The 19955-nt window shown below is 45.0% G+C and overlaps 1 long non-coding RNA gene across 1 annotated transcript in view; it reads right to left on the bottom strand.

The window, feature by feature from the left end:
* The window catches only part of LOC140425333 (uncharacterized), a 154399-nt gene that overhangs the window by 89713 nt on the left and 44731 nt on the right, over positions 1 to 19955 (bottom strand). The window contains exon 2 of the long non-coding RNA XR_011947836.1: positions 18220 to 18350. This is a non-coding gene — a long non-coding RNA (uncharacterized lncRNA). The remainder of the gene's footprint in view (positions 1 to 18219; positions 18351 to 19955) is intronic.

Below are 19955 nucleotides of genomic sequence, written 5' to 3'. Positions count from 1 at the left end.
TCTATGGCTTCTCTGCCTTACACTTTCCCCCTTACTGCCTTTTATTTCTGTCCCTGTTTTACTACCTTCCAACTTCCTGCATCAGTTCCCATCCCCCTGCCACATTAGTTTAAACTCTCCACAAAGCTATTGTGTGGCAATAGACTGATGTGAATGAAATATAATAAGTAGTACTGTCTGCCTTGCGCCTACCCAGGCTATGTTGTCTACAGATCATGCTATCTGGTTGTATGTAGGTTTTGGGTGCCACTAAAATATTTTAGTTCATGGTTACTCACATGTAACTTTATGTGTCACATATATACGAGTGTATTCCAATACACTCCTGAATTTTGTTTTGCAGATGGTGGACGTGCTTTGGGGATTTAAGGAGCAAAGTTGCCAGCCTTTGAACGTGAAGACTGGTGGAGTGAAAATTGAGGATAAAAGAACCCATATGTGATTCTGGGAGGGAGGCGAAGGGGCAACAGCGCGAAATGGGTCATACACAGTTGAGGGTCCTGTCAACCACAGCGGGGAGAACCTTCGTTTGAGGGAAAATAAAGATGTATCAGAAGCACTGTTGTGGAAGGTTGCAACATCAGAATAGATGTGATGGAGACAAAGGAACTGTAAGAATGGAATCCTTACAGGAGCTAAAGTGTGACGAAGAGTAGTTGAGGTAACTGTGGGAGTCAATGGACATAACATTAGTAGGCAACCCATCCCAGAAATGGAGACAGAAGTCGAGGAAGGGAAGTGTTGGTGGTCGATCACATGAAGGTGAGAGCAGGGTGGAAACTGAAAGCAAAGTTGATGATGTTTTCCAGTACTGCGCGACGGCATGAAACTGCTTTGTTTCAGTCATCAAAGTACCGGGAAAAAAATTGGAGGAGGGGGCCCCAAGTAATACCGGAATAACAACGAAGTAAGCATTTAATACAGCGGCTTTATTATTCTGAGGCCATACTGATGTCACTGTGACCATAAAAATTAAATTAAATTCTTTGGACAGGATTTTCCAGTCACACCGATGTCTACAGCATTTTGCGAACCCGCCATGGTGGAATCGCCAATGGCAGGACCGGAAGATCCCGCTGGCTGGAAGGGCTGGAAAATCCTGCCCTTAGTTTAAGACAAGCATTAAAGTAGTTATCAGAGACTTCCGGGTGCGGCGATGACCAGCTGAGTAGCACGTTTCGGCAGCTCCCGGTGGAACGGACTTTTGGGCTCTTAATAGGAGCCCCATCGGCAATTTTAACGGCAAATAACACTGTGCGGTAATCCAGAAGGGAATCCCCCCTGGACACGGATGGAAAAAAGAGAGGAAAGTAGCCGGATTGCGGTGGATCCTCTAGAGCAGCGGCCAGGAAGGCAAGCACAAAGCAAGATGGCGTCGGAAGGAGGCAGTTTAATATGGGGCCCTGACCAACAAGAGTTCCTGCGGCGTTGCGTAGATGAACTCAAAAAGGAGATGAAGAAGGAGCTGTTGGCCCCGATATTACAAGCGATTGAGGGGCTAAAGGAGGAGCAAAAGACCCAGGAACAGGAGCTTCGTGTCGTGAAGGCAAAGGCTGCTGAGAATGAGGACGACATACAGGGCCTGGTGGTGAAAACGGAGATCCACGAGGCACAACACAAAAGATGTGTGGAAAGGCTGGAGGTGCTGGAGAATAATGCGAGGAGGAAGAACCTAAGGATTCTTGGTCTTCCCGAAGGTGCAGAAGGGGCGGACGTCGGGGCATATGTGAGCACGATGCTGCACTCGTTAATGGGATCGGAGGCCCCGACGGGTCCGCTGGAGGTGGAGGGAGCCTATCGGGTTATGGCGCAAAGACCGAGGGCTGGAGAAATTCCTCGAGCAATAGTGGTGAGATTTCTCCGATATAAGGACAGAGAGATGGTCCTCAGATGGGCAAAGAAAACTCGGAGCAGTAGGTGGGAGAATGCGGTGATCCGTGTATATCAAGATTGGAGTGCAGAGGTGGCGAGAAGGAGGGCAAGCTTTCATCGGGCCAAGGCGGTGTTGCATAAAGGGAAGGTCAAATTCGGAATGCTGCAACCGGCAAGACTGTGGGTCACACATCTAGGGAAACACCACTACTTCGAAACGGCAGATGAGGCGTGGACATTTATTGTCGAGGAGAAGCTGGAGTGAGCGGGCCAGAAAAAGAACGTTTGGGACAAAAGTGGGGGGGGTGAATTTGTGGGATGAAGAGGGGAAAAGGGGGAAGAGAGGACTTCCCAAGTTGTTAAACCTGCGACCCTGTAACTTCTCTCTCTTCCCCATGTCGTGGGGGAGGGGGTGAGGGAGGAAGAGGAGCTGAGGGCGCCGGCCATTGGGGGCGGGGCCAAAAGGGAAGCGCGGGCTTTGTTCCCGCGCTATGGTAATCATGGCGGGAACAGGGAAGCAGGAAGGAGGGGGCCTCGCACAGTGTGAGCCGAGGTCACGGGGGGGGAAGCCGAGGTCGGCCAGAGTTTGCTGACTTCTGGGAGCAACATGGGGGGTGCAATTACGCTAGCTTGGGATCTAGCGGGGCGGGGGGGGTTAACTGGGTTGCTGCTGCTGGGGAGAAGGGGGAGCTGGTATGGAAGGGGGGGGTCGGGGCGGGGGGGCGCCGCCTGGGGGGGATACAGCTACGTGGGAACCGGGTGAGGAGCTAGATTGAAAAAGGAAATGGCTAGTCGTCAAGGGTGGGGGGGGTAAAGAGCCCCCCAACCCGGTTGATCACGTGGAATGTGAGAGGGCTGAACGGGCCGATTAAGAGGGCACGGGTACTCGCACACCTAAAGAAACTTAAGGCAGATGTGGTTATGCTTCAGGAGATGCATCTGAAGCTGATAGACCAGGTTAGACTTCGCAAAGGATGGGTGGGGCAGGTGTTTCATTCGGGGCTAGATGCAAAAAACAGGGGGGTGGCCATACTAGTGGGGAAGCGGGTAATGTTTGAGGCAAAGACTATAGTGGCGGATAGTGGGGGCAGATACGTGATGGTGAGTGGCAAACTGCAAGGGGAGGCGGTGGTATTAGTGAACGTGTATGCCCCGAACTGGGATGATGCCAATTTTATGAGGCGTATGTTAGGACGAATCCCGGACCTATAAGTGGGGAAGTTGGTAATGGGTGGAGATTTTAATACGGTGCTGGACCCAGGGCTGGACAGATCGAGGTCCAGGACCGGAAGGAGGCCGGCTGCAGCTAGGGTGCTTAAGGATTTTATGGAGCAGATGGGAGGAGTAGATCCCTGGAGATTTAGTAGACCTAGGAGTAAGGAGTTTTCGTTTTTCTCCTATGTACACAAAGTATTTTCACGAATAGATTTTTTTGTTTTGGGAAGGGCACTGATCCCAAAGGTGACGGGGACGGAGTACACGGCTATAGCCATCTCGAATCATGCTCCACACTGGGTGGACCTGGAGATAGGGGAAGAAAAACAACAGCTTCCACCCTGGAGAATGGACATGGGATTATTGGCAGATGAGGGGGGGTGTTTAAGGGTGAGGGGGTGTATTGAAAGGCACTTGGAACTTAATGATAATGGGGAGGTACAGGTGGGAGTGGTCTGGGAGGCACTGAAGGCAGTGGTTAGAGGGGAGCTGATATCTATTAGGGCACATAAAGGAAAGCAGGAGGGTAGGGAAAGGGAGCGGTTGTTGAAAGAACTTCTGAGGGTGGACAGACAATACGCGGAGGCACCGGAGGAGGGACTGTACAGGGAAAGGCAAAGGCTACATGTAGAATTTGACTTGTTGACTACGGGTAATGCAGAGGCACAATGGAGGAAGGCACAGGGTGTACAGTACGAATATGGGGAGAAGGCGAGTAGGTTGTTGGCCCACCAACTGAGGAAAAGGGGAGCAGCGAGGGAGATAGGGGGGGTGAGAGATGAGGATGGAGAGATGGAGCAGGGAGCGGAGAGAGTGAATGGAGTGTTCAAGGCATTTTATGAAAGATGATATGAAGCGCAGCCCCCGGACGGGAAGGAGAGAATGATGTGCTTTCTGGATCAGCTGGAATTTCCTAAGGTGGAGGAGCAGGAGAGAGTGGGGATGGGAGCACAGATTGAGACGGAGGAAGTAGTGAAAGGGATTGGGAGCATGCAGGCGGGGAAGGCCCCGGCACCAGACGGATTCCCAGTTGAATTCTATAAGAAATATTTGGACTTGCTGGCCCCGCTACTGATGAGAACCTTTAATGAGGCAAGGGAAAGGGGGCAGCTGCCCCCGACTATGTCAGAGGCAACGATATCGCTCCTCCTAAAGAAGGAAAAAGACCCGCTGCACTGCGGGTCATACAGGCCCATTTCCCTCCTGAATGTGGATGCTAAGATTCTGGCCAAGGTAATGGCAATGAGGATAGAGGATTATGTCCCGGGGGTGGTCCATGAGGACCAAATTGGGTTTGTGAAGGGGAGACAGCTAAATACAAATATACGGAGGATGCTAGGGGTAATGATGATGCCCCCACCAGAGGGGGAAGCGGAGATAGTGGTGGCGATCGATGCCGAGAAAGCATTTGATAGAGTGGAGTGGGATTATTTGTGGAAGGTGTTGAGGAGATTTGGCTTTGGGGACGGGTATATCAGGTGGGTACAGTTGCTGTATAGGGCCCCGATGGCGAGCGTGGTCACGAATGGACGGGGGTCTGACTATTTTCGGCTCCATAGAGGGACGAGGCAGGGATGTCCTCTGTCCCCGTTATTGTTTGCATTGGCGATTGAACCCCTGGCCATAGCACTGAGGGGTTCCAGGAAGTGGAGGGGAGTACTTAGGGGGGGAGAAGAACACCGGGTATCTCTGTATGCGGATGATTTGTTGCTATATGTGGCGAACCCGGCGGAGGGGATGCCAGAGATAATGCGGATACTTGGGGAGTTTGGGGATTTTTCAGGGTATAAACTGAACATGGGGAAAAGTGAGTTATTTGTGGTGCATCCGGGGGAGCAGAGCAGAGAGATAGAGGATTTACCGTTGAGGAAGGTAACAAGGGACTTCCGGTACCTGGGGATCCAGATAGCCAAGAATTGGGGTACATTACATCGGCTCAATTTAGCACGGTTGGTGGAACAGATGGAGGAGGATTTCAAGAGATGGGACATGGTGTCCCTGTCCTTGGCAGGTAGGGTGCAGGCGGTTAAAATGGTGGTCCTCCCGAGATTCCTTTTTGTGTTCCAGTGCCTCCCGGTGGTGATCACGAAGGCTTTTTTCAAAAGAATTGAGAAGAGCATTATGAGTTTTGTGTGGGCTGGGAAGACCCCGAGAGTGAGGCGGGGATTCTTGCAGCGTAGCAGGGACAGGGGGGGGGCTGGCACTACCGAGCCTAAGTGAGTACTACTGGGCCGCCAATGTTTCAATGGTGTGTAAGTGGATGGGAGAAGGGGAGGGAGCGGTGTGGAAGAGATTGGAGAGGGCGTCCTGCAGGGGGACTAGCCTGCAAGCAATGGTGACGGCGCCGTTGCCGTTCTCACCAAAGAAATACACCACAAGCCCAGTGGTGGTGGCTACATTGAAAATTTGGGGGCAGTGGAGACGGCATAGGGGAGGGACGGGAGCTTCGGTGCGGTCCCCGATAAGAAACAATCATAGGTTTGTTCCGGGGAGAATGAATGGGGGATTTGGAGCATGGCAAAGAGCTGGGGTAGTACAACTAAGAGATCTATTTGTAGATGGGACGTTTGCGAGTCTGGGAGCGCTGACGGAGAAATATGGGTTGCCCCAAGGGAATGCATTTCGGTGTATGCAATTGAGGGCTTTTGCGAGGCAACAGGTGAGGGAATTCCCGCAGCTCCCGACGCAGGAAGTGCAGGATAGAGTGATCTCAGAGACATGGGTGGGGGACGGTAAGGTGGCGGACATATACAGGGAGATGAGGGACGAGGGGGAGATCATGGTAGATGAGCTGAAAGGGAAATGGGAAGAAGAACTGGGGGAGGAGATTGAGGAGGGGCTGTGGGCTGATGCCCTACGTAGGGTAAACTCATCGTCCTCGTGTGCCAGGCTAAGCCTGATACAATTTAAGGTGCTACACAGGGCGCATATGACTGGAGCACGGCTTAGTAAATTTTTTTGGGTCGAGGATAGGTGTGCGAGATGCTCGAGAGGCCCAGCGAATCACACCCACATGTTTTGGTCATGCCCGGCACTACAGGGGTTCTGGGTGGGGGTGGCAAAGGTGCTTTCGAAGGTGGTGGGGGTCCGGGGCGAACCAAGCTGGGGGCTGGCTATATTTGGGGTTGCAGAAGAGCCGGGAGTGCAGGAGGCGAGAGAGGCTGACGTGTTGGCCTTTGCGTCCCTTGTAGCCCGGCACAGGATATTGTTAATGTGGAAGGAAGCCAAACCCCCGGGTGTGGAGACCTGGATAAACAATATGGCAGGGTTTATAAAGTTAGAACGGATTAAGTTTGTGTTAAGGGGTTCGGCTCAGGGGTTCACCAGGCGGTGGCAACCGTTCGTCGACTACCTCACAGAAAGGTAGAGGGAATGGAAAAGAAGTAGACAACAGCAGCAACCCAGGGGGGAGGGGGGGGGGAGGAATCGGACGGACTCTCAGGGATGTTATTGTATATGTATAGGTATTTGGTATATGTAATTGTATATTGGATTGCTGGACTGTATTTTTGGAGAGTATTTATTTTGGACAAGGCAGTTGCCATTTAGTTTTGTTTTTTTGTTTTTGTTCATATATTATTTATTTATTTGTTTAAAACTGGCCACGGTTATTTATATTGCTTTATTGTTGTGTAAAAGAAACACTACGTATTGTTATGTTTGGCCAAAAAACTTGAATAAAATATATATTTTTTAAAAAGTAGTTATCAGTGCATGGAATCAAGACAAAAGCTAACGAACGGATTGAAAAGTGCTCGTTAACCAAAGGTAAATGTTGATAGACAAAGCTATATCTGGGGATAAATGGCTGGTGGAGTTCCACCGAAATTGTTCCACTGCAGCTAATGCTGCTCATAGAATGAACTATGGCCACCAGATCATTAGAGTTGGGAATACTAGTCACATTCAAAGAGATGTGGAAAAATTAACCTAGATCCTCCATTAGTCATAACAAAGATGGAATTGCAGTGGGTCAGAATCTCGACATTGCAAAGTATCCTCCAGCCTCTGTGCTAGCAGTTGACAAATTCAAAAAAGTTTTCATTATTTTCTTAAAATCACACCTAAGCTCTATAATCAATTGCTATTTTGCTCTTTAAATTATAATTGTGCTCTCTTTTTCCCATAGAAACCATAGATAGGGTAGGATAAATGTCCCTTGAGCCAAGGCCACAGCGGGGGTAATTTTACTTAAGATAGAAAGCCTAAAATGGCCAAAAGATTCATCCAACCGGTGCCTATTTTATCTAAAATGAAAGAATGGGTCAAAAGGTGCATTTGTATTCCACATATTTAGCATTGATACGAATTGTAAACTGGTTTAATCAGAGTAAATTGAGCACCAAAATTAAGCAGAGTGAGTCTTCCTCCTGTGGGGCTCTCGCTTCCTTCTGATGTGAGGTTAGGGCCTGATGCTGAATTTTGACTGTAACTTCAGTATTAGTGCAAACCCCTTCACACTGAAGTATGAAAGCTCTCTAAACCATGTTTAATCAGGATTAAAGAGCTATTGTCATCCTGAAAAAAAACTTTTCAAGAAACAGATTTAGTCCACGGCCCAAGAACTTCTCTAAGTTGGAGCATTATGCTTTTTCAAACCACTTACCTGTATTGTGATCCGCATAAAAAATAGGCAAGAGCATTCATTCGCTCCATGAGAATTAGGGTAGATTTATTCCAAATCAATTTTCATACAGCATGCATATAACTAGCTACACATGGGATAATTTAGCTGAAGTCAGCTTGCAGCTCATTCATAAAGGACTTTACAAAGTGGCTTCATCAAGTTAACAAGTTGCTCGAATCATTGGCCCGTAACTTCCAGCGAGTGATGGGAAGCCACGGGCCATCGATTTTAATAGGGAAAAGTGTGCACTTACCTGCGCTTGGATGATGCATCCAACCTTCCTTTCTCTGTGGCAGCCTGGGACCCCAGCGCCCCGATCTGCACTCCAGCGCAGGAGAAGTGCAACCCTGTGCCCTTATGACACGGCCAGCTTGGGAATGCCCTGTATGGGCAGGCATTTAAACAGTAGATTTAAATAGAAAACAACATTCAACTATATTAACAAGTGTTTAAAAGGTATGTAGAAGGTTTTTAAAATAAATTTAGAGTACCCAATTATATATTTTTTCCAATTAAGGGGCAATTTAGCGTGGCCAATTCACTGCACATCTTTGGGGTATGGGGGTGAAACCCACGCAGGCCCGGGGAAATTGTGAGAACTCCACACAACAGTGACCCGGGGCAGGATCGACCCCAGATCCTCAGTGCCATAGGCACCACTGCACCACCATGCTGCCCCTGTAGAAGTTTTTTTAACAGTTTTTTTTTACTCTTTGTTTTAAATGGGCATTACTGTTGTTGATACTTTTAAAGTCATTTAAAAAAATTTTATGATCAAAGGGGATTATTTGGAAGTGAACATAAGTTTGGTTATTTGTTTTAAATCTGTGAAACTATTTAAAGCTGCATTATATTATTATTTTACCTTACATGCGGCATGCTTAAAAATGTTTGTATGTTTTAATTTAGACTATGATTTAGAGTCAATATAGATTTAGATTTATTGTCACAAGTACCAAGGTACAGTGAAAAGTATTGTTCTGCATACAGTCCAGGCAGATCGTTCATGCATGAAAAAAACATAGGACATACGATAAATACACAATGTAAATACATAGACATAGACATTCGGTGAAGCATACGGAGTGCAGTGCTACAACAGTAGAGAAGATACGTAGAGAGATAAGTTCAGTCCATAAGACGGTCATTCAGGAGTCTAGTAACAGCGGGGAAGAAGCTGTTTTTGAATCGGTTAGTGCGAGTTCTCAGACTTTTGTATCTTCTGCCTGATGGAAGGTGTTCGAAGATTTTAAATGCGCCCCAGGGCTTTTTGCTCGCACTGTCCTTGTAACATCTGATTTTTTTTTATTTGTGTTGAGAGAATCACTGCAGTGCCGAACGAGGCCATTCAGCCCATCGGGTTGGCACCGACACTCCGAAAGCGCACCCTACCCAGGCCCACGCCCCTTCTCTATCCCCATAAACCTACCTAACCATTGGCACTAAGGGGCAATTTAGCAAGGCTAAACCACCTAACCTGCACATCTTTGAACTGTGGGAGGAAACCAAAGCATCCAGAGGAAACAGCGGCGGCATGGTGACACAATGGTTAATACTGCTGCCTCACAGCACCAGGGACCCGGGTTCAATTCCGGCCTTGGGTGACTGGAGTTTGTATGTTCTTCTGTGTGGATTTCCTCCAGGTGCTCTGGTTTACTTCCACAGTCAAAGGATGTGCACTTTAGATGGATTGGCCAATGGTAACTTTCCGCCTAGTGTCCAGGGATGTGCAGGTTAGGCAGAAAGTGCAAATAAAAAGGTGTAAAAATTCACCGAATATTTGGGCAAATGGTCCAAGCTAGCGATATCCCTGCATTTTTCATTCAGCAGCTCCAGCACAGTGCAGGGCTTCAAGCAGGGAAAGAAATCTGGCCGGGAGTTTAAATGCTGCGTTTTTCCAGCGCGCATGCCCGTACATCCGGGTCGTCATAACTGTGCGGCGTACTAGCGATTTAATTTGTGAATCCTACAGGAAGATATAGGCCATTATCTCCGAACATTATGTTGTTTGCAATGACTCATGTACCAATGACTTAGCAATTAGATTTTATTTCTGCTCCATATAGAATGAAAGTACTAGAATGTTGTTGCCACAATGTCCAGTCTTGAGTATTGTTCTTTTTGTTTGATTTGTTTCTACTTCAAGAGCATGTATGCCTGACTGATAGAGCTGTTTGCGAACTGTATTACAGGAAAAACAGATGTGATGACTGCTGCTGGTTACTGATTATTTAGAGCATCAAAACTAGATTTTAAAATGTTTAACATGGCTTTCATGACTCTAAACAATTTAGCGCATAGTTCTCACAAATTCCTATTACTGTGACAATCGTCCAGTCAGGTGTGCTGCTTTGGTACTAAATTGACATCCTTGTCGCATGCACACACTTCTGGCACATCTCATAACAAACAGCATCTTAATCAGGTCATTAACCTGAATATTTTCACTGGAAGTATGCTGAGTAGGCACTTCATAACATCAGTGAGTGTGTAATAAAATAAGTAAAGTAGTCATAGTCCCAGATGACCATAGGCTGCTTTCTCCTTTGAGGTAGGGAGCTGACTGGTGGCTATTTAACCTCAGGCGAAGGGCAAGATTGAGAAGTCGGGGCCTTCACGAACGACCTCAGCCAGTACGCGGATTGAACTTGTGCTGTTGGCCTTACCCTGCATCACAAATCAGCTGTCCAGCCAACTGAGCTAAACGGGCCCCTGAGTGTGTATGAGCGTGTAATACTAATTTAAAGAAAACGCTGCCATTTTTTGGCCTCGTCACTCCTGCTAAAGTCCACTCTTAATCATATATATTTGAGCATGCACACAACAGCTGAAAGGCGCCCCACCACTACCTTAGTAAAGCTATTGAAGGGATAACCACTCTCAGGTCAGTTGCTGATTGTTTTCGACTGACTCTATTTGAGTCTGTAGAAGAGTTTGTTAGTTTCCAGCATTGGTTAAACTTGGTGAAGTCGACAGGTGTGAAAAAGGCTTTGGTTCTGACGTATAAGAGTTCTCATCATGCCACTTTCTTATTATCATAGGTTCTGTAATAACCATCCCTCTTGACTTGCTGAGAGAGTGGGAGATTGAGCAAAGGCATCACAGGAAAGTGGCAAAAATAAACATTTGTCCCTCAGACAGGAGAAATTGCCATGGAAAACAAGGAAATGGCAGAGATGTTGAGCTAATATTTTGTGTCTGTCTTCACAGTAGGAGACAGAAATTACATACCAGAAGTAGAGGGTAACCAAGGGGGCAAATAAGAGTGTAGAATTGAAGGTAATTAATATCAACAGAGAAAACTTCAAGGACTAAAAGCCAATAATTCTGATGACGTAATGGTCCCAACATCCTCGGATTTTAGAAGAAGTAGCTGCTGAGATAGTGGATCTAATTTTTCAGAATTCCTTAGATTCTAGAACATTCCCAGCAAACTAGAAGTTAGCCAATGTAACACTGCTATTCAAGAATGAAAGGAGGGAGAAAACTGGAGGCAGTAAACCGAAGGTTGACTAGATTGTTTCTTGGGATGACAAGGTTGCCCTCTGATGATAGACTGAGCAAACTGAGCCGAAATGCCCTGACATTTAGAAGAATGTGAGGGGAACTCATTGAAACTGTTACGATCCTCCTGTTAATTCCTGTCTGTTCCTTGTTTTTTCTATTTAATTTCTGTTATTCTGCTATTTCAATTTCTATACTGGACAATAAATGGGACTTACTCGTTTAAGGTGGACTTCACATTTGATGTTAAAACAGGATTTCCCCTGCAGGATGTGATGTTTGGTCTGAAAACAGTGATGATAGATCTTGATGGACTTTGTTGGCAGTTAATGAGCTATTTACATTGCCATGCTCTTAGCTGATAATCTATTCTGATTTGTGCTGACCATTCTGGGGTGTTCGGTCAAGGGCAGGAGGCTTCATCAGATTTTTAATTTCGGCTTGATCCAGAAGCTGGAGGGTCACAGCACTGATCTCTCTCTCTTGACTGTACTGTATTACCCCTTGGTGCTTCTGCCCTCATTGTACATAGTTAATAATCTTTATTAGTGTCACAAGTAAGCTTACATTAACACTGCAATGAAGTTGCTGTGAAAATCCCCTAGTCGCTACACTCCGGCGCCTGTTTGGGTACACTGAGGGAGAATTCAGAATGTCTAATTCACCTAACAAGCACGTCTTTCAGGACTTGTGGGAGGAAACCGGACCACCCGGAGGAAACCCACTCAGACATGGGGAGAATGTGCAGACTCTGCACAGACAGTGACCCAAGCCAGGAATCGAACCTGGGTCCCTGGTGCTGCGAAGCAACAGTGCTAACCACTGTGCTACCATGCCACCCTTAACTGTAAATAACCTGCATGATATATATATGTATATATATCGAGAGACTTAAGGGGGGGGTGGGATGAGGTAGCTTGCCCCTTTAATAAGGGTCATCTTTTACAGTCCACATGACCTCTTGGGTCCTATCACATGAGAGCGCACAAACCAAGATCAATGGGGAAAAAGTGTGGGACCCTGGGGGCAGGGGACCGGGCTGTTTGGACCTGGGACTCAAGGTGTAAAGACCTGTCTGATACACCTCTATGCCTGTATATAGTTAGACCTCATTGTTGTTTTGAATAAACCTCTTTGTTATACAAGTGAAACCTCGTGCTAATACAACCATGCCGAGCAGAACATCTCTGCTCCAAAAGGATATCTTTGCCCTCGCAGCATGAGATCACAAAACCTCAGCTGCTCTTTTGGATCTTCTGGGTGTAGCCACCTAAATTGGCCAACTCCCGATTTAAAATGGCAAACGGCAAAGGCTGATGGGAAAGTCAGCCAACATAGGCAGAAACCAGCAGCTACAGGTTTGCTGTGTATTTACCTCTGCAAAGGCCAGACAACATCGATACCAGCGACCATCAGCATAACAAAGTAGCAGCCATCTGCATACTGATGAGCAATCCCCAATAACATTTATAAGTAATATTTTGGACACATAAAGCAAAGCCAGACTCCTTGGCGCCAGCAGGAGCCAACACAAAGGAGGTGAACGAGCACCTCAAGACCGCCCATCGATCAGGGAACCGCTCCAGTATTGGAGAAAATCGAACCAAGCAATTGGGACAAAGTCCAATCACTTGGGACCAGGTACAGGGTCCGCCCCGAAAGGCGGGAAGCCCCTGGGGACTATAAGAGTTGAGCCCCCAAGTTCAAATCGCTCTCTCTTCAGCTCTCTTCACTCTTCACCTCTGCGCCCTGCCCAGGTCACCCAGCAACACAAACCAACATTGACCGTGACCGGTGCAGTGACTCCCGACAGAAGTAAGTCTTAATTCAACGCTCGCTACGAGATAGGCGCTCCTAGCTACCAATCCGTACCAACTCCGAATCCCGCAGACTCAGAACCCGAACGAAAGGCCATTTGTTCCCCTGACTTGGTGGGCCAGTCCGAAGTTACGTATAGGCCTGTTAGTTGTAGAAGTAGCTTAAACGTAGAATTTGTGCATGAGTAGCGATCACTGTGTATAATAAATCTGCTTTGATTTGAATCTTACTAATCGGTGTATTGGGTTATGGATCATTACTCGGACTTGATCCTCGTGGCGGTATCATAAAGATACCTGGCGACTCGAGAGCAAAGGTAATAAAACAGAGCAATTGAACCAAGGAGAAAATCAGCAACATGGGCTTCTCTCAAGACCACTTTGTTTCCTGTAGCTCTATCCTTAACTTGGAGCCTTTTCCTCTGTGCCTTTCTCTCAACTTTATTTTAGAAGGATTCTAGGAGTGGGATAATTCAGCCATAGTAAACCAAGGAAGTGAAGGGTAATATTAAACAGAAGGAAAAAACCTTTAGGGCAGGATTTACTGATCAATCGCTGCGTGTTTTTCGGTGGCGGAGGCAGCCCGCCTGTGGGATTTACCGACCCCGCTGTCAATGGGATTTCCCGGTGACTGCACCCCTCACCACTGGGCAACCTATGCGCCAGTCTAGGACCGGAATATCCCGCCAGCGTGAACAATCGGTAGATCGCGCCCATAATGTGGCAAAGATTAGTGATAAGCCATAGGATCGAAAAAGTTTTAAAAACCAACAAAAGATTACCAAAAAGATAATAAAGAAGGGGAAGATAAACTATGAGGGTAACCTTGCAAGTAATATAAAAACGGATGGCATGATCTTTTTTAAATATTTAAAAAGAAAGAGAGAGGCCAAAGTGAACATAAGTTCCTTAGAGAATGTGACTGAGGAAATAATAGTGGGGAGTTAATGGAAGAGGAGTTAAACAAATACTTTGTATCAGTCTTCATGGTGGAAGACACTAATAACATTCCAAAAATATTAAATAGTCAAGGGACGTAAGGTGGGGGAGAGGAAATAAATACAATAACAATCACTAGGGAAAAAGAACTAGGGAAACTAATGGGGCTCAAGGACAATAAGTTCCCTGGACCTGATGGATTGCATCCCAGGATATTAAAGAATGTAGCTACAGAAATGTTGGCTGCACTGGTAGTAATCTTCCAGGTATCCTTAAATTCTTGGAAAGTCCCAGAGGATTGGAAAACTGCCAGTGTAACACCTTTATTCAAAAAAAGAGGGAGACAAAAAAGAAGTAACTATAGACCAGTTAGCTTAACTTCTGTTATTGGGAAAATTTTAGAGTCCATTATAAAGGATGTAATAGCAGAGCATTGAGAAATGCAAAATATAATCAAGCAGAGTCAGCATGGCTTTTTGAAGAGGAAATCATGCCTGACAATTTATTAGAATAATTTGATGTGGTAATGAGCAAGATAGATGAAGGGGAACCAATAGCTGCAATCTATTTGGATTTCCAAAAAGTGTTTGATGAAGTACTGCACAAAAGACTTCTTAATAAGATAAGAGCTGATGGTGTTGGGATAGTATATTAACATGGATAAAAGATTTACTAACTGATAGAAGGCAGAGAGTTAGGATAAGAGGGGCATTTTCAGGATGACAACCTGTAACTAGTGGAGTGCCACGGGGATCAGTGCTGGGGCCACAATTATTCGCAATATATATCAATGACTTGGATGGGGGAAGAGAATGCACTATTGCCAAGTTTGTGGATGACACAAAAATAAGTGGGAAGGCAAGTGGTGAGAATGACACAGAGAGTCTACAGAGGGATATAGACAAATTAGGTGAGTAGGCAAAAATTTGGCAGATGGAATATAATGTAGGAAAATGTGAAGTTATGCACTCTGGTAGGAAGAATAAAGGAACTGAATATTATTTGAATGGAGAAAGGCTTAAGAAAGTTGCAGCACAGAGGGATTTCCAGGTCCTCATACATAAATCACAAAAAACTAGCATACAAGTTCAGCGGTAATAGGGACAGCAAATGGAATTTTGGTCTTTATTTCAAAGGGAATGGAGTATAAAAATAAGGAAGTATTGCTAAAACTATACAACGCACTAGTTAGACCACACTAGGAATACCATGAACAGTTTTGGACCCCTTATCTAAGGAAAGATATATTGGCATTGGAGGCAGTCCAGAGAAAGTTCACTTGGCTGATCCCAGGCTTGGAGGGATTTTCTTATGAGGAAAGGTTGAGTAGGTTGGACCTTTACTCATTGGAGCTTAAAAGAAAGAAAGCCGATCTTATAATAATAATCTTTATTGTCACAAGTAGGCTTACATTAACACTGCAATGAAGTTACTGTGAAAAGACCCGAGTCGCCACATTCTGGCGCCTGTTCGGGTACACAGAGGGAGAATTCAGAATGTCCAAATTACCTAACAGCATGTCTTTCAGGACTTGTGGGAGGAGACCGGAGCACCTGGAGGAAACCCATGCAGACACAGGGAGAAAGTGCAAACTCCACACAGACAGTGAGCCAAGCCAGGAATCGAGCCTGGGACCCTGGAGCTGTGAAGCGACAGTGCTACCCACTGTGCTACCGTGCTGCCCTCAATTGAGACATATAGGATTCTCAGGAGCCTTGACAGATTAGATGGTTTTCCCTTGAGAGAGAGTCAAGGACAAGAGGGCATAATCTTAGAGAAAGTGGGCATCCATTTAAGACAGAGATGAGGAGGAATTTCTTCTCTCAGTCTGTGGACTTTTTTTTTACTGCAGAGAGCTTTAGAGGCTGGGTCGTTAAGTAGTTTTAAGGTTGAGAGTTATATATTTTGTTTAAATAAATCTAGAGTACCCAATTAATTTTTTCCAATTAAGGGGCAATTTAACATGGCCAATCCACCTACCTTGCACTTCTTTGGGTTATGGGGCAAAACCCAAGCAAACACGGGAAGAATGTACAAACTCCACATGGACAGTGACCCAGAATCAAACCTGGGACCTCGGCGCCGTGAGGCAGCAGTGCTAACCACTGCACCACCGTGCTGCCCTGGCTGAGAGTTATATATGTGGGCTATCGTAGTTCAATGCAATGTCTTGTTAAGAACCGAGTCACATGACATGTGAGATGTCAACGGCTACTTCGCGGGTTTTAGCCCTTAGTTTAGTACCAGCCTTTGTACAGTGAAGACCTATTTGATAAACCTCTGTTAATGTTGCTTTCAACCCACATGTATCTGCAATCTTTTTGTTTTGTACTGTTAGTCTAAATATACAATTTACAAAAAGAAAATTGGCAACGAGGAACAGATCAGAAAAAAAATTCAGACGGAAGAGAAAAAGCAGAATTTTGGCATTCAGAACGTTCATGGCGATGCAGAAGAGTTGAGCTGCTTCAACAGATCAATCGACCAACAGATTAGCAGACGGCCAGAAATCGCACCTCACATTGGAACTGGTAAAGGTTGTGGGGAAAAAGTCAAAGAAAGAGCCCGTACCAATTTTAAACCAGTTTTCAGAGGAGTTCAGACTGCAAAGTTTACCATGTGCAGTTCAGTAAAACACGGAGGTGGAGCGGGGCAAAGAACAAAATATTCTAACGGCTTACGGTGCGAGTTAAAGTTGTTACAAATTGGTAATTAAACTGTTTTTAACAGTACCATTAATTTAAGGGAGTTGGGAGAGCATTCTGATACCGTTAAAAATTGACTCGTTTGATGAAGACTCAGAGAACGGGAAGTCATGTCAGAAAAATTCCATTATTAAAAGGTTTCAGAAGGTATTAAGATCCCTTGCATGGGCTTTGTGTCAGGAAAGATAAATGTGATTTCTGTCAGACATCCATTCAATTTCTAGGAATGTAATTGACAGTAAGGATTTACACAAAGCACGACAGATGAATGTCACTCAACTTAGGTCATTCCTAGAGTTAATCAGCTACTATGGAAAATTCATCCAGAAGCTGGCAACCCTCTTGAAGCCATTACATGCCTTATTGTATGCAAACAGGCAATGGATATCTGAATGCAAAAAAGCATATCATTCAGCAAAAGAAGCACTGAAGAAGTCAGAGGTGTTGACACATTTGTCAGGATACTGGACCAGACCCCAAACAATTTGCAATATGTAAAACTGTGAGGAAAGGATACTTCACCCCAGGAGTAATGACTCTGGCCAAAGGTATCTTTTATGTGACAACAAACTTTAATTTAGATATATTAACATCAAAAAAATAGCTTTACAATTAACAGTTAAACATTTCTTAAATAAATGAAGAACTTTAACTTATGCCCTAAACCCTCGCTACAAATATTCCAACCAAGCAACCCAATGCAGTTCAAATGCCACTTATAAATAAAGTGAACAAAACACGTTTGCTTGCTGCCCTCTGGGTACAGACTTTGCAGAAAGTCCCTTTCAGGAACAACCTGAAATCCTTCTGCCTTGTCAGACTCACATCCTATGGGAAAACTGTCAAAACTACAGACTGACCTGGCTTCTCCCATTAATTACATCATCTACATCCCACAAAGATGTCCCATGATCTGCTTAGCTAGGACTAAACACCATCACTCAAATTATCTACACCCCAGGGAATGGTTCAAATAAAAACAATATTCCATTTGCCATCTATAAGTAAATGGTTAGAATCAGCAGTTACCGCCCTTTTACAACACCTTAATTACAGCTTTAGTAGACATACTGCTTGCATGTATTTTAAACCAAGATTTTTAATAAAATCACTAGAAATATAAAATATAATTTCTATTTCCTACATTAATTGCACATTTCAATCCAAAGTTACCATTACAAATTGCCTGCGATGCTCCACCATATGGTGTTGGAGTAATGCTGTCACACATGCTACCTTCGGTGGAAGAAAGACCAATAGCTTTTGCATCACATACGTTAACAAATGTAGCATCTAACTGCACTCAGTTGGAGGAGGACCATAAGACCATAGCAACTAACTGCACTCAGTTGGAGGAGGACCATAAGACATAAGAGTAAAATTAGGCCATTCGGCCCATTGAGTCTACTGCAGCATTCAATAATTGCTGCTATGTTTCTCATTCCCATTCTCCTGACTTCTTCCCATAACCTCTGATCCCCCTATTAATCAAGAGGAGGCACTGAGTATTATATTTGGTGTATGGAATTTTCACAAATACCTTTATTGTTGCCACTTCACATTGCTGACAGACCACAGATCCTTAACAGCTATTTTTGGGCGATGCAAAGGTATCCCTTCATTGGCTGAAAGTAGACTCCAACAATGGTCTTTACCACCATCTGCACATTCCTATGAGATCAAATACCATTAGTCAGAAAATCACACCACTGCGGATGCATTATCACATCTGCCTTTACCAGCTGATCAGATACTACCCAGTCATGATAATATTTTTTATTGTGCATAGATCGAGAATGTTCCAGTGACTGGAGCTCAAATCCAAAGACACACCAGAAATGAGAAGGTGCTGGGAATGGTGTTAAAGGGGAGGATAGTAGGAAAACATCCTGAATTATAGCTGTAAATATTTCCAGGAGACTTGAATTAACAGCACGGGGCGGATGTCTGTTGTGGGCAATGTAAGTAATTATTCCTGCAAATTTGCAACAAAGAGTATTGGAACAGTTACATGAAGGACGGCCAGGTGTAGTTTGAAGGTAAGAAATAGCACAAAGCTACTTTTGGTGACCAGAAATTGATGCCGAGATAGAAGGTAAAACAGGACACTGCCTGGGTATGGGTAAGGAAAGCACCACTGTCGTCCCCATTTCATCCATGGGAGTGTTCTAAAATGTCACAGCGATGTCTGCACGTTAACTTTGCTGGTCCATTTGAGGAGCATATGTTTATGATCATTGGAGACGCACATTCAAAATGGCCTGAGTGATCCTAATTAAGTCAATTACGTGGAACAAACCATTGAGAGACTCAACGAGATCTTTGCGAGATTCGGAAAACCAGAGCAGATCTGAGTAACAATGCGTCGCAGTTTACAGCCCAAGTGTTCGAAGACCAAGATGTATGGATTTCAACAAAAAAGTCAGCACCCATTCACGATTGGTTTTGCCGAAAGGTTTGTCCAGTCCTTGAAGCATGCACTGAAACCTTCCAACAACCAAGGTTCATCATGCGAACAAGTTTTTGCAACATACTGGAATACAACACATGTGGCTACACAAAGTTCCCCAGCTTTCCTATTGATGAAAAGGAACTTGAGGACTATCTTTGATTTACTCTTGCCAGAGTTGACATTTGACATAGTAGAGTGAAACCAACAGTTACAGATCTTGAGATGGGAAAGTAATTCAAGGAAATGCTCATCTCAACAAGGAGAACAAGTGTTAACGTTCAGCTACACCATTAGTGAGAAGAGGGTCTGTGCAATGGTGTTGGCTCAGATGGGTCCAATATCCTACATGGTCCAAATGATATACAACCTCATGTGGAGATGCCATGCGGATCAATTATTGTCAACATGCGTTAATGTGCCAGTGCCAGAACTACCTCAGGAGGTAATATTCTCCATTCCATCTGATCGTGTGACTACTAGTCCATCTGCAGAAGCAGAGATTGGACCAGAAGTGCCTGCTGCAACTAATCTTCCATCGGAAAAAGAGATTGTAATGCTTTCCAGGGTAGAGGCATCTACTGGAGAACCTGAAATTACATCTAAGTTCAAAAATAATAAGTCCCGAAAGTGTGCAGGTAACCAGCAAGAAATTGACGCCCACCTGATCACCTATCTTATTGACTGTGTTATTAAAATGTAACAGTTTGATGCCTGCACTTGCACATATATGCAATTTATTATATTAATGTACTAATAGTTATTAGTTGTGTTGAGGATCATATCAGCCATGATCTTATTGAATGGTGGAGCAGACTCGATGGACC

This window comes from Scyliorhinus torazame, chromosome 6, assembly GCF_047496885.1.
Source record: "Scyliorhinus torazame isolate Kashiwa2021f chromosome 6, sScyTor2.1, whole genome shotgun sequence".
Taxonomy (NCBI): Eukaryota; Metazoa; Chordata; class Chondrichthyes; order Carcharhiniformes; family Scyliorhinidae; genus Scyliorhinus; species Scyliorhinus torazame.
This window is presented reverse-complemented; position numbering and strand designations above follow the sequence as displayed.